Genomic DNA, 13,792 nt, shown 5'->3' with positions numbered 1-13,792 from the left:
TTGGGCACAGGAAGAATATGGAAAAGTGTGTTTACAGGCACCTACCTACATGCAGAGTGTGCTATGAAGGTTGAAGAAATTGGCTCTCTCCAATTTGTGTATTTATGCAGTGTAACACTCATGGAATTATGTTCTTGCATGTTCATCCCCTCTTTTTTATTTCCTTTTAGAAAAAAATTACAGCTGTACCTTGTTTTAATAAACTTTCAACCTGAAAAGGCCAAGAAATGCCAAACTTCAGGTGTGGTTTTGAATGTGAGGGTGATACTTCAATGAAATCAGCGAATCGGGACTTGCCACAACTTCTGCACTCTGGCCCAGACAACTGCTTAGCTAGAGACGGTGCTCACACAAGAGCAATTGGGTATGAACTGGCCACGCACAAACTTCAGCCAGACATTACAGGAGGGTTGTTTAACCATTACAGCAATCAAATTCCACCTTTTCCAGGAGTGCTACTGGGAATGGAAAAACTCACTGAGATTAAGTTTATTAAAGTCATTATATAGTGCACTGTCTGCAACAGCAGGGCACAGACTTCATGTCTCAGGAGGTTGATTTGAGTGCCAAGGTGCTGCGTGACATTGATCACACACCTTGAGATTTGAATTTCAGAGACAGCAGTTGCTTATCCCAGCAGAATGCTTTCAGGCATGTAAAGAAGCCTTTCGTGTTTATTGTAGGGTGAGTTTTCTTCTGCTGGGCATGTGGATGACTTTTACTTTAGTCCTGGAAAGATTATGCAGATGACATCCTCATGATTCAGGCCATAAATGGATTACAAGCAGGATCAAGAAGAAACTTCCTTGCATGAGAGAGACTTTTCCCATTAGTTCTGAAGGTTTTGTTCCCTCCTTCGAAACAACTGCCAGGTGCTGCTGGAGAGCCTCTGGCCTTGGCCAGTTGTAGTTAGGCAGGTCTCCGTGCTGCAGATGATGCAGCAAATGGAGGTCTCCGCCTGTGCACCCTGCCTGCGGGCTCCTGGGGTGTCTGGGGGATGCTGCACAGACACCTTCTGTGGTGCAGGAGGAGTAATGTCTAGAGTGGGTAGGACAGATAATACCCGGGACTGTTCTTCTGGGGTCAGACTGTAGCTTAGTATTAAAAAAACCCCCTACACTTAATGACTGAAACCAAACACACAGCAAGCTAACACAGAATTGCATTTTTGGAGAATGGGTCCTCAGACACACATCCGGCTCTGTTTCACTCCCTGGACCTCTCAGCATTGCTGCCTGACTGCCTGTTAATGAAACCCTCTCTCTGTACATTTCCTGCTAAATACAATGCAAACAATCCTCACAACAGGTAAATAATTCCCTTTTTGGGGGTCTGATCTGCCAGAAATACTTCGCTGATTTACATGGTACTGCAGCCTTTTCACCCTCCGTAGAGCCCTGTGTCTAATCAGTGGACCTAGCTGAGCTACTCATTAGAAACTTGGCCAAACCACAAACATTTGTTTCCTTGCTTTATGCCAAACTCTGAGAAAGGAGGAGGGAGTGGCATGGAGCTCATGTTAATGAGTTCTTCATTCCCCACAGAGAGATAATCAGAGCACTGCTCGGAGATTCATCAACATTTTTTATTAGCACTTTAATGACCTACATGTTGGGGTTTTTTTTTAAGGAGTTTCTTCAGCTAAGAGCTAGATAATTCCTCGTGCAGCTGTGATTTAGGAAGCAGCTCAGGGGACATGCATGCCAAATTACTTTAGCTCTAGTTAAAAAAAGTATATATACAAGAAGGTTTCCTGGGTGCCTCCTTTTTCAATCAAGGGCATTATGTCCTCAATCCGTCTCTTCTGGGTTATATGTGGGGGTTTTTGGTTTCTTTTGCAATCTTTGCAGCTTCAAAGCTGTACAGCAAAATGCCAAACACTGGTGGTACTGCATGTTCCCCGGGGACAAAGGACTGTAACAACTCCCTGACCCCGCTCATGCCAGGAGGCAGGCTCCCTCGGGAGTGGTGAAAGGCACTTCCAGGGACCAGCACTGATCCTACGGACCACTTCAGCTTCAGCTGGCTGTATGAGGAACAAAGTTGCTAAATGCTGAGGGCAGGAGCCTTTTCCACACTGCTGCAGGGTGAGCCCCTAGCCAAGGGATTCCCCGGTGCCTGCTGAGGAGTCTGCAGCCCTGCATGTGGTGGGATGCCTCTCCGCAGCCATCTATACATTATGGTGAGAGATGATGGCGAGAGAGTGCTATCATGGGCTTGGCGGAGGCTGCTCAGAAATTACCTGAAGTTCAGTATTTGCAGCTCTCCTCTGGTGAGGAACTGCCATGGTGGCAGCCAATAATGGCAGCTGCTCCTGAGTCCCTTTGGCTTAAGAGGGAGAGAGCCGCTGGACTTTTGATGTCATTTAGGAGGGCCGTGGGCTGGAAATTGCTGCATAGTCTCTTCCCATGCCTCCCCCGCTCCCCAGTGGCCAGATTTCCTTCTGGCCTTCTGGACAGAGCTGTGAGAATATATACATTAAAGACAGGGATGTAGTCAAATACTGCAGGATAACCGGGGTTATGAGAGTATTATAAAGGAATACTATTTACTTTTTTCTGAATCGAACCCCAAGTGTTTCCTGTCAGACCTCAGTACAATGGGACACCAATGTACAGTCCATTACGTTCACATTTCCTCCAAACAGCTGTCTCTTTCCTTCGAACACAGAGGACAGGAAAGGATGCTTTCTGCCCCCACTTGTGTCTCTCAACTGACTTTACCTCATTTGAAAAGGGATTTGAGACATGCAGCATTCGCTGTCTCCAGTAGGTTGCCTCCCTTCTAATGCCTGCTGCCTCAGGATGGGAGAGGTTGTAAATATGGAGGAATTCCTTTGAAATCAAAGAGAGCTTCATTGGGGTAACATCAGCATGAATGGAAGCAAAATGAGGTCCATGGGGAATAAAATGCTAAGGCTGAGGGGAAAAAAATCAAGATTCACAGCATTAGTCCAGAAGAATAGTAGCTCATATCATATAAAAACCTCATAGTTCTCATTTCCTCCTTATCCCTTCAGGACAGGAAAGAACATCCTGCTCTTCTAATCTGAGGAAAATACAAGTTATTTTTGGAAGCAAAAAACTCATGTTCAGAGCACATTTTTAAAAAGACATCTCTAATCTGTGATTCTGATGATGCATTTGGAGCACAGCACATCCTTTTGCATCAAGAAACCCACGTTTGTCGGCTCAACACCATCTACACTTGGGCAAAAGGTTTATGTTGGCTGAACAACAAGTTGGAAATTCTTTGTCAGCACATTAACTGTGACTTGAAGCTGAACTGCCACCTCTGACAGGGGCGCGCTGTTGCCAGACCCACACCTGGTGGGGGGCCCAGTACAACTGCCTGAGGGAAAGGAGTATGGAAGTACAGGAGTGTAAGGTCATGGGCTGGGGGATGTGGGTGTTGATTCAGTAGCTCTGAAAAAGTCTTTCTGTACCTTTCCTGGACTCCAGCGTAAGCGTCCACTTTCTTCTTCATTATCCCAATACAAACTGGACATAGGGCAAAGCTAGGGTCACTCCCCACCCTCAGTGGTGATGCATCTATGCGCACTGTTCTTGTTCTGAGTCTGGACCCGCAGAAGAGCATGTGGAGTAATTTCCTGGACAATAGTATGGAAGTTTAGAGCATCAAGTCAAATTCAAGGCCTTTTGGGGAAACTGTTGCTTTTCATATTTGATGGCTCACTTGAAAGGACAGCACAGAGATTAAATCAGCCTCAAATTTGTTAATATGCATAAACAATATTAATTCACAAATAATGTTTGATTTTGGATTCTGCATAGGTAACTGTTACTCCCAAAGCCTCTTTAGAAGCAAATAAGATGGATGAACATATGTTAGTGCAATCTCTAATGATAAGAATAAACAAATTGTAGGAGTCAGTCATTTACGAATTGAAGATTAATAATGTGCTAATGTACTATAAAAAGAGTTCCACTTTCCCTTTAAAAAACAATCATAGAGTATAAGATTTTAGCTCTTCTCTGTGTCAAGGGCCCCAAATACCTTAGCAGACTCTTGGGAATGACCTCATCTGTAGTTTCTGAGTGTATTCCCAGGGATGTGTAATGCTAGGAACGGCTGGATTGAAAGCCAGAGGGCAGGGGCTCGCTGCCCCAGCACAGCAGGGCTCCCCAAAGAGCTGCATGGGCCAGCAGCGCCTGCACGGAGCTCCCTGGCACTCGCCTGCAGTGTGCAAGCGTGTTCTGTCGCTGCAGCATTGACAGCATGCTTAAAAAATCCTTTCGGAGATATTCCTATGAAGTCAGTGGGTTACTCACATACTTAAAGCACTGATTTCTCTGGCGGGACAAACTGTGTTCAGTGGTTTTCGTACTAAAGGACGTGAGATTGCATCTGCTGACTGTCTCAGTTTGTTCTCAGACAGGAAGCGAAGGGCAGTGAGACCAATGATCAGGTCTGTGCAAACAGACACTGGAAGCTCAAAACAAATCAGTTGTAGAGGTATGCGGATAGTGTGCAAGAGAAAAAACTTTGCTTGTCTTTGCCCGGCAAATCCTGGTAATTCTTCAGAATGTGTTTTAACCAGCTCCAAGTCTGTCTCCTTCCCTGCTGATGACTTACCCTAAATTGCAAAGTCAGTGGTTTTAACTAGGGTATCTGAACTCTCTGGGGCTCCACAGGGGAAAGATAAATGAACCTACACAGCAGACATCAGTGCCACAGCCGTTTTGCTACGGGAGATAAGGAAACTGTGAAAGAGTAAAAGCACAAATTCCTTTTAACAACAGTAATGTGTAATTCTATGTACCATCACTTGTATACTAGAAAATAGTACACAGATCCACTATCTAAGTGGAGTTCTGAATGTGCGTTAAGTCTTACACAGCAGAAGAAGCAGCTCAAACTACTGTGCAGAGAACAGACCTTTAATTGTCTAAAGATAGATGCTGAAAAGATGTGAAACATCAACAGGCTTCACCAGAGGGGGAGATACATCAGTACAAATTGAGTCTCTGGCCCCCTGTAGCTCTGCAAATCATCAAAAAAGACATTAATGTCATTAACAAAACCAACAAACGTGCCTATACTTATTACTTGTTTGTAATAAGATTTGGCTAGTGTATAATTAGCAGCCTGCAGAAGTCTTTTATGACCTCTGAGAACGGTCTCTCTGCCATGCTGAGGTTCACAGGCAAATTCCCATTCTTTCCTCATAGCTACAACTTCCCCATCAGTTTCTATCCCCTCAGATGGACTGACTTTAGCATACGCAACATGTCATATAAATCCATGTGGATGATATATATATATACATACACACGCATTAGTTTGGTTTGATTATTTATTCTATAAGGATAGTCTTTGATCAGGAATGCTTGTATCCCGAGAGGCAATAACACTCTCCTGCCAAGCAGGACAGTGAGTTATGTTGTGGATTTGTGGTACGTACACACAGGATTACCCATTGGCTGGCTGGAACACATCTCATTGTGTGTGGTTGATGGAGCCGGTTCTCTGTCCTTCTGCTGTGATACTTTTTGTCAAGGCTTAGGCATGGCTGTAGTGAGTTATTTAAACATGTGCCTATCCAAAGATATGCACAGACCAAGGGAGGCTGGAATAGGACACATCCTTGTGTAGGTGCTGAACCGGGGTCCTGATTTGGATCCCAGTGTCAAAAATATGGATTGAGTGACAGCAAAGGGCACTGTACAAGATCGCGATTTGTGTCACTGCTCCTCAGAAAGCTTTGTGGGCTTTAGTCCTTGATATATGCCTGGATGGTGCTGGATGGGAAAATGGCACACAAAAGTTCAGCTGACATTAAAGCAGATGAGAATGGTGGTGTTGGTGTTGGCCCTCTGTCAAGCCAAACTGCAGCTATGGATCCGGCATCCTGCATGGCTTTCAGGTAGGAAACCAGCTCCAGACCTTGCAGCTCTCCTCCATTTTTCTACAATCAGGGGGCTTTTCAAAGCTGTTGAACATATACATGAGAACTGGCTGTTTCACTTCCTTTTCCAACACCAGAGGTGTGAAGAGGCCAGTGCGCAGCCAAGAAATGGGGCCGTGAGTCAGCTGGGAATTTCTGACCATCTCACCAATACCCTTACTCAGTCCAAGTGCTCCAGCGCTGGGGCCAGCTGCTGCTGGGGGCAACCTCTCAGGTGCCTTTACAGTGTCCTCCGTGCTATGTTCTGAAGCTCAGCTCAGCGATATGAGTGCTTTGGGAAGCTGGCATGGAGGGACCTGTTTTGTGATTCACCCTCTGTCACTTGCACTGGTACTGCGTCCCCCACGCTTTGAGAAAGCTGCTCCTCATTTACAAAACGCGTAACTCTGCCTTGCAAGCGGGTGCTCGGGACGGTGACATGCTGGGACTGTAGGAGTGGTTCCTCCCCATCTCATGGACAAACAATACAGTCCCTTCACTTGTGATGTTGTTATCAATGATTCAAAATGAGATAGCAAAAATATTTTCCATGCTGTGTAACTAGCTTCCCAGCAGAGAGATCCAGCTGCAGATATGATACTCATGCTCTGGTGCTTTCAAGGATTATCAGTGTAATTTCGGACATGAATGGAAAGATAACAAAGTGTTTAAAAAACAACAGCTGTAATAAAACGGGACTGTAGTTCTGTCACCACTATGAACCTTGTGGATGAACATAGGCAGGTCTCTGAAAGAAAACATCAAATTTACATCCCCACTTACAAGAGTCCAACTTTTCAGATGTCCTGACAGACAGTCTTTCAGATCCCAGTGCATCAGGTGTTGCCATAATTCATAACCTGTCTTCCACCTGGGTATTCATTTTCCCAGCCCTTGACTGAAGTGTCTTGAACTGATTTATCTAATTCTGACACTTTGTGTTTCTGTTTTGAAGCCTGCTAGCACCAGCCAGCTTTACTTGCAGAGTCCTTCTGGTCTGTGGGGAGCTTTCATTTCTCTCAAACAAAGTCAAACTGGTGATTCAAGACTAATGAACTGCTGTGAATACTCCGCTTTATCAGAGGAAATAGTTGGAGGCTGAAGTCTTGGTCCCTAACAAGTCTTTGCGAGGATATTAACGTGTCTTGCCAAGACCTAGTAATTCCCTCGCAGCCAATGCAACATTCCTCAGAGGCCATAAGGCAAGACTGGAAAAGGGGATCATGTGGCTCGGTCCAAGATGAATTAGCTACTCCAGAGAAACACCCTGAGCATATGACTTCTTTGCAAACACACATGTAAAGTAACAAAACCCACCAGATTTTGGTGAATCCATTCAAGACATCTATTGTCAAGATACCTCACATAAGAAAGAGAAGACTAGATTTTCAAAAAGGAAATTAAAAACTGCCCATACAATGCGATATTCTTCAGAAAACAAGTAGCTTTGATGACTGGGCTTAAAAAAAGGAATTAGGGAAGAGGGTATTGCTCGGCTATGGCTAGATATTGTATGCCTGCTTTCCTGTGAGAAAAGTGTCAGGAGAAGAAAAACAGAAAAATGCTAAACATATTCCCTGCAATGTAACTGATTATGCAAAATACTGTCCTTCTGGGAGCTGCCTATAGTAGGTTAAACCTGACTTTCAGAAGATGAACAGCGGGTTTTCAATTATGGCATTTGAGACCTCCAGAGTGGGGATTATGAGAAGACAGTATAAATCGGATGGTCCTTTTAAGACGTGCTTTTTATTCAGCAACAGGACGAGCCCTCAGACTGGTATTTTTGCAAGCACTTAAGGCATGTACAGTAAAGGGCAGTACAAAGATCCCCCAAATAGGCTCCAGGAGCCGTGGTGCACAGTTTGGGCTGTGAGGGTAGCAATGCCTTGGATCCCAGGGTTTTACCATCATTCTGCCCCTGCTAAAGTGCCGTGTGGCTAATTAGTTGTGGGAGCAACCTTGGTGCCTGCTAGTTGGGTTACCGCTGTGCCACACACAATTGCTGCCCTATTTCTCCAGCCTGAAGGGCAATGGGAATTTTATCAGCAGCGTTAGTGAAAACAGGCCAGCAGGCAGGGCTTTCCATCTCCCACACTAAGGATCTTCACTTGATTCACCACTCATTGTCCTGACAGTTGTCTCATTTATTCACTTTTTACATCAAACCCATTTCTCTAAAGACTGTGTTCAGCCTTAAGCTTCAGCATGTGCTAATAGTATTAATCATTCTGGAAATAGCTCTGTCTACTCTGCTATCATTAGCTATCTTGATGACACACTGTCCCAGCTCCATGTTGCTTCCCTGCTCTCTGGGGGCGGCTCTCAAGCAACTAAATAGGTGCACAGCAAGGGAGAAGGGTAGGAGGCAGAAGAATGCAAAAGGGGATGCCGTTGGGTTGTGCCTCCGTGTTTTGGAGCATGTGCCAAGGTGCATTTAGCTGCAGCATGATTCAGCGGTGATTTCCTCTGGAGGGGTCTGGGCTTCCCCCATGCATCCCATCTGTCCTGGAGGGGACATCACACAACACGCTCAGGGTGGTAAAGATGGTCTAGAAACCTTCCAAAAAGGGTCCTACTGTCACAGGCATCAAGGGCAGGTGGGACTTGCAGATAGGAGGTCTTGGAAATGGTCTGGGATCCTGCAGACCAAGTGTCGATGGTGTTGCGTGACCTGCCGTTTTACTAGCCAGACTTCTTCAGAAAAAGGAAGGATATTCTGGAGGGCTTCAAAACCTTCTCCTGGATATATTAAGAATTAACACCCTGTGTGGAATCACCAGCAGAGAAATTCAACTGAGACTAAAAATAGAGTTTCCTTTTGCTTTCTTATTCAAAAAAATGCTAATGCCCAGTTCTAGGATTCTTACGTTTCATTATCTAATGGACAGTCTTCACATAAAAGCACTCTCTGGGGCAATGTCATGTTCCCTTCACAATTGCCTGAACCAGGTTTTCTGTTCATTCTGATCCTATAATATCTCACAGCTAGCTATAGGACTGTGGAAAAATGCCAGTAACAGTAGTAAGGCTACAAGTAACACATTGCTAGCTTCTTTGAATAGCATTTAGCTGCTGAAAAACAAATGATGGTTACAAGCATATGACCAGTCACCTGCCTGCTTCCTGGCTCATGGCTTAAGAACTTCAATTTAGTACAAAAATATTTTGCAGCTAATTAAAAGCCTTACTTTTATGAAGGTCAATAGAGGTGGCCGTGCCCATGATTGCACAAGAAAAATTGCCAGTACAGTCGGCAAATCACTTCCCGTGTCTTAGTTTTCCATTTTTAAATAGTACTCACAGACCTGACTTTTCCACAATCCACAGCAGGTGCCAGGAGAACAAACTCCCCCCAGGGCATTTGGTGGTCTCAGTTATACTACTGCTGCTGTACTGCAAGATGCATATGATGAAATAATCCTCGAATAGGAAAATGTGAGGTCATTTTTAGCTATTGATAGCCCATGAAAATGTAAAATGCATGGGACGTAAGTAGGAGTAGATCAGAATACTGCTATGGTAATTGTTTAAGAAATATTACGCTTTTACTCACAAATCGATAGACAAGTCAACAAGTTAATCTGAGATTGTTGTGTATCTATTTGAGGCATTTCAGTAGTAATTGCATTTTAGTACCCTAGTATCCCATAGCACATGTCAAAATATTGTATTGGTAGTGGAAATTAACTTAATTACCTGACTTCTTTGGCATCGATCATCTATTTTGTCTCCGTGGTCCTTGGGGTAGTACTCTTCCTTCAACTCAGAGCATACTGTCAACATTAACAATGAATCATAGTCAGGTGAGAATAATCAACTTGCAGCTTCATCTCTTTTCCAGCTAACATTTTGCCATGAAGCATGTTTAAAAACGCTGGAAATGAACGTAAAATTGAAAGCTAACTGAGCTACTTCATGGCTTTTACTACAGCAGCAACAATACCCGCATCACTGAACTAATTTACTGTGAAAACAATTTTTTCTATCAACACCATTGGGAAAAAGCCAAAGTTCCCATTCAAGTTGCAGCAGTACTTCCCAAGTTAAACAAATGCAAAAAGCAAGAATTTTGTGATTTTTTTTTTTACTCCCTCCAAAAACGTGGGGCATTTCGTATGTTACAGGCTAACACATTCTATTCAGCCACAATGCCTTTTAACTGAATGCTTTATTTTACCTGTTGCTTGACATTAATCCACTGCTCCTCCTCTGAATTCTCTCCTCCATCTCTGTGCTCCCCTTTCCCTTCTGCTGCTGCTGTGCTGTTTAAGTTAACATCACTTTCAGAAGTTCCCTTTTAATCAGACTGAGCCTGCTGGCACGAGCTGTCAGCAGTATTCATTCCTCTAGGCTCTTGCCTTATGTTGCATTGCCTTGGCAACGAGATTTAGCAGCAAGGCAACAGCCTTGAACTTGTCAGAGTCTGTTGCAACGCCCCGAGCATGTATTACTCTCTGGCACCTCGGGTTGCTATAACAACTACTAACAATAAAACTCATCTCCCGGCTTTAAATACAGGAACTTTTACAGTCTGTTTCCTGGCGGGGCTGCAGCAACATTATGTGAATCCTGGCTCTGCTTGTTTTGCCTTCTTCTTCCTTTTTGCACACGATAGCAGCCTCCAGGAGCAAGGTGCCGAGGCGCGGGAAGGAGCTTGGCAATGGGCAGCACAGCCCGTGGCAGCGAGCGTGGCAGCGAGCGTGGGTGCTGCCGGTGCCAAGAGTGGGGCTGGGCAACCGAAAGGCTGAGTGACCTCAGGGACAATGCAGGGCACAGAGCCCCAGTAGCAAACCCCAAATGCTCCAGACTGCAGGCTGTGCCTGGTGATGCTCAGCACCTGCCTGCAGCAGGCCTTTGGCTCTGGCATTTTGATTTTTCCCATTCCAGCAAAATACTCCTCCTGGGGAGGAGACTGCAGCCATCAGAAAGACACTTTTGGTCTCTATCGGCAGAAGTGTTTTCTCCCACTCTTGCAAATACTCCGCTGGTGTTACTGATGAGAATAAAGGACCAGTGCTAGTGTGGAGAGACATGCAAGGGACCGATGATTGTCCTCGTGTCATCCAGCCCTGCTCAGCACAGGTTGTCACAACACAAATGCCACAAATTAGGTCTGAATCACTGGTGTTAGGTATTAAAAAAGCCCCCTCTTAGCAGAGACAAGGCTTTCTGTGCTGAAGGATTCCTTTATAAGGCATGTTTTCAGTCAATGGAAATGCAGGGCGAGGATGTAAATTGAGCCAGTGCAGCATCAGGAGCTGTGGAAATTTCCCAGCCACTCACCCGCTGCCCTGTCACACCTCCTTCCTGTGCCTTCATTCATGAGGACAGTGCAAAGCACTCATCCTTTTCCTGTATGTCACAGCCATGAGTATCTCGTGCAGACTTAACATTATTCTCACTTTTCCATAGCATGGGTCATATTTCTTCAAAGGGACAGAATTCGTAACCCAACTCAAACAATGGGAAGGCTTGCTTAAGTATAATGCAGGATACAGCACATTTCAAGCACGGTGAGGGATGCAAACAGGAACAGGAAAGAAGCAGATCTTTCCTCCTTTATGAGTGAAGCCCAGCTCCTGCAGCCAGGAAGCACTGGCAGTGCTATGGTGCTTGGCGAGATGCGGGAGAAGGCAGAGCTCTGTCTAAGCAAAGGTCTGTTTGTTTAGACAGATTTTAAAATGTAAAAATGGTGCTTTTCATTTTCCACAATTGCTCCAGCTGAAGGAGAGTGGTTGCAGGTGGCAGAAGCGGCTGGAGGTCTGGTCTCAGGCTGCTTTCCAGTGACTGCCACCCTGCATGGCTGGAGGCTGCGATCCCTCAGGGACCCCAAGCACAGAGCACCACCTGGACCCACAGGTCTTCTAGAAATGACCCCAAACAGGACCCACGTGGGCAGTGATTTCCTGCTGATGATAACAGAATTAGTGCATGGCAGAAAAGTTGCAAGCAAGGAGCATCGCTGGATATGCACCGTCTTTCTACAGGGATCCTTTTCATTGCTTCATTTGCTTTTTCAGGCTCATGCTTTCTCCTGCACAGAGTTTTGAGTAAACATTCCCTGTACTGAGTTGCTAAGAGCCAAGCAGCTGACCTGACAGGGACGTCCCAGCCCCCAAACTCCTCTGGAGCTCCTCACATTTCATGTTTTTTTGGAAGAAAAAAAAATAAACCCACTTTTTCTGTCTCCTAATCTAGAGTTATGGTTTCACAGATGAAAACAACTAATCAAATGTAACGAACCTTTATTTTAAGGAAAACAGTTCATTTGAAAAGCCTAGGGTTACATTCTGCAGTTGGATCTCAGGATGGCAGCATTCAAAGACCTGAAATATCATAGATGGGGTCTCAGATGGCCTCAAACCTCTTGTGGATATGGGCTATGGATCACCGTCCCTTGGGCATGGGAGTTAAAAGAAGTGGCCAGGCACTGAACTAAAGCACCCAAACAGCCTCAGAGTTCGGTGTGACGTGCAGGGCACATGCCAGCACCCAGGCTTATGCCTGAGTGCTGATCGCAGCCTGGGACTGCCACCCAGCAACTGCAGGGTTTGCTCCCGCAAGGCCAGTTACAGGACTTGAGCTACATTTTTAAGGTTTGCAGTTTCTACAGGGACACATGTCAAATGTTTAATCCCAACTTTTCTGCTTTGTCCCATTATCTGAGACAGACAGTAACCCAACACTCTGTGTCTGGACTCCTACACCCACTGGAATAAACATCTGTTTCTTGTACTGTGATTCATTTAATATTTTGCACAGCACGGGACACCAAATTATTTCAACACGTTCAGGCCCAAGGGGTTTTTTCGGCAGGTGAGCAGGCCTCGCTCACAAAGGCAGTGACTTTCGTTGGGAGTTGGGGCTTGTAAAATGTGGCCCTTATATATATATTTACAAATAAATTTCTACTATACTGCAAATGTTAATTGGAACCCAAATCCATGCCTGGTCCCTCACTGGCAATCCCAGATGCCAGAGACTTGGATTAGCACTGCCTGGAGGAGATGCGCCACTACCCCAGGCCTGGCAGGAGCTCGCAGGAGGGGTCCCACTTGCCCCCTGAGCAGACAGGGAGAGGAGCGGGACCTAGCAGCGTTACAGAAGGCGAAGACACCTGGCTCCATTAGTTTTACTGCTGGAGAAGATAAGGAAATCTTGTGTAATAAAAATGTTTCCCAGGTGTCAGGCCAAAACACAGGCAGGTCACTGCACCCTGTTAACATTTGTGCTGGTGAAGACTTGGAGGAAGAATGGCATCATATGAACTGAATAGAAGTCTCTGTTGTGCAGTAAGCATGATTTTCATATTTAAACATGGAATATATCCATAAATATATCAAATTAATCAGAATATACTTCCTTAGAAGCATGGAGTTTTATTCAAGCTGAACAAATCATCTCCTAAAACACTTAACAGAGCGCCAGTGACCACCACGGTCTCTTTTGCATGCATTAGATCTAGATTTTCCCATCTTTTTTCCTGCTAGAACAGGCAAGGGAAAACTAAGAGGTCCTGGAAATGGCCACAAGGCTCACATTTCACTTGCAAACAGGCAAGTGCAGGTGAGCAGGGATGTGCACGCACTTTTTGGTGTTGAAACAGAGCCAAGCAAAGAACTCAGCAAACATTTCATTTTCATCCTTGTCGTTAAAGGTTTACAAGCAAAGTCCTAACATCTGGTATTTAACTGAAAAGAGCAGACATGGAAGTACTCGGATATCTACCTGGCCTGCTGCTGCCTCCCTTTCCTTTCCAAATGCAGCTGCTGGGAACCTCCCAACCATGATCAACTTCCAGTGCTGGCTGGATAAAATGTCCTCCCAAGAAAAACTAAGATAAGATCTCTAGATAGGCTTGTTTCTTCTCTCCCTGCTATC

General features: G+C 45.1%; 1 long non-coding RNA gene across 1 annotated transcript; it reads right to left on the bottom strand.

Annotated features, from left to right (window-relative positions):
* Window positions 1–5,132: 5,132 nt before the first annotated feature.
* On the bottom strand, window positions 5,133–10,220 carry LOC135315505 (uncharacterized). Its single transcript, XR_010374988.1, has 3 exons — window positions 10,089–10,220; window positions 9,608–9,684; window positions 5,133–8,674 (listed from the first exon to the last, which is right to left on the bottom strand). It is a non-coding gene; the product is annotated as an uncharacterized LOC135315505 (long non-coding RNA).
* Between the last annotated feature and the right edge of the window lie 3,572 nt (window positions 10,221–13,792).

This window comes from Phalacrocorax carbo, chromosome 12 (assembly GCF_963921805.1).
Source record: "Phalacrocorax carbo chromosome 12, bPhaCar2.1, whole genome shotgun sequence".
In the NCBI taxonomy this organism is placed as follows: Eukaryota; Metazoa; Chordata; class Aves; order Suliformes; family Phalacrocoracidae; genus Phalacrocorax; species Phalacrocorax carbo.
The sequence above is the reverse complement of the archived record's forward strand: the minus strand, read 5'-3'. Positions and strand labels throughout refer to the sequence as shown.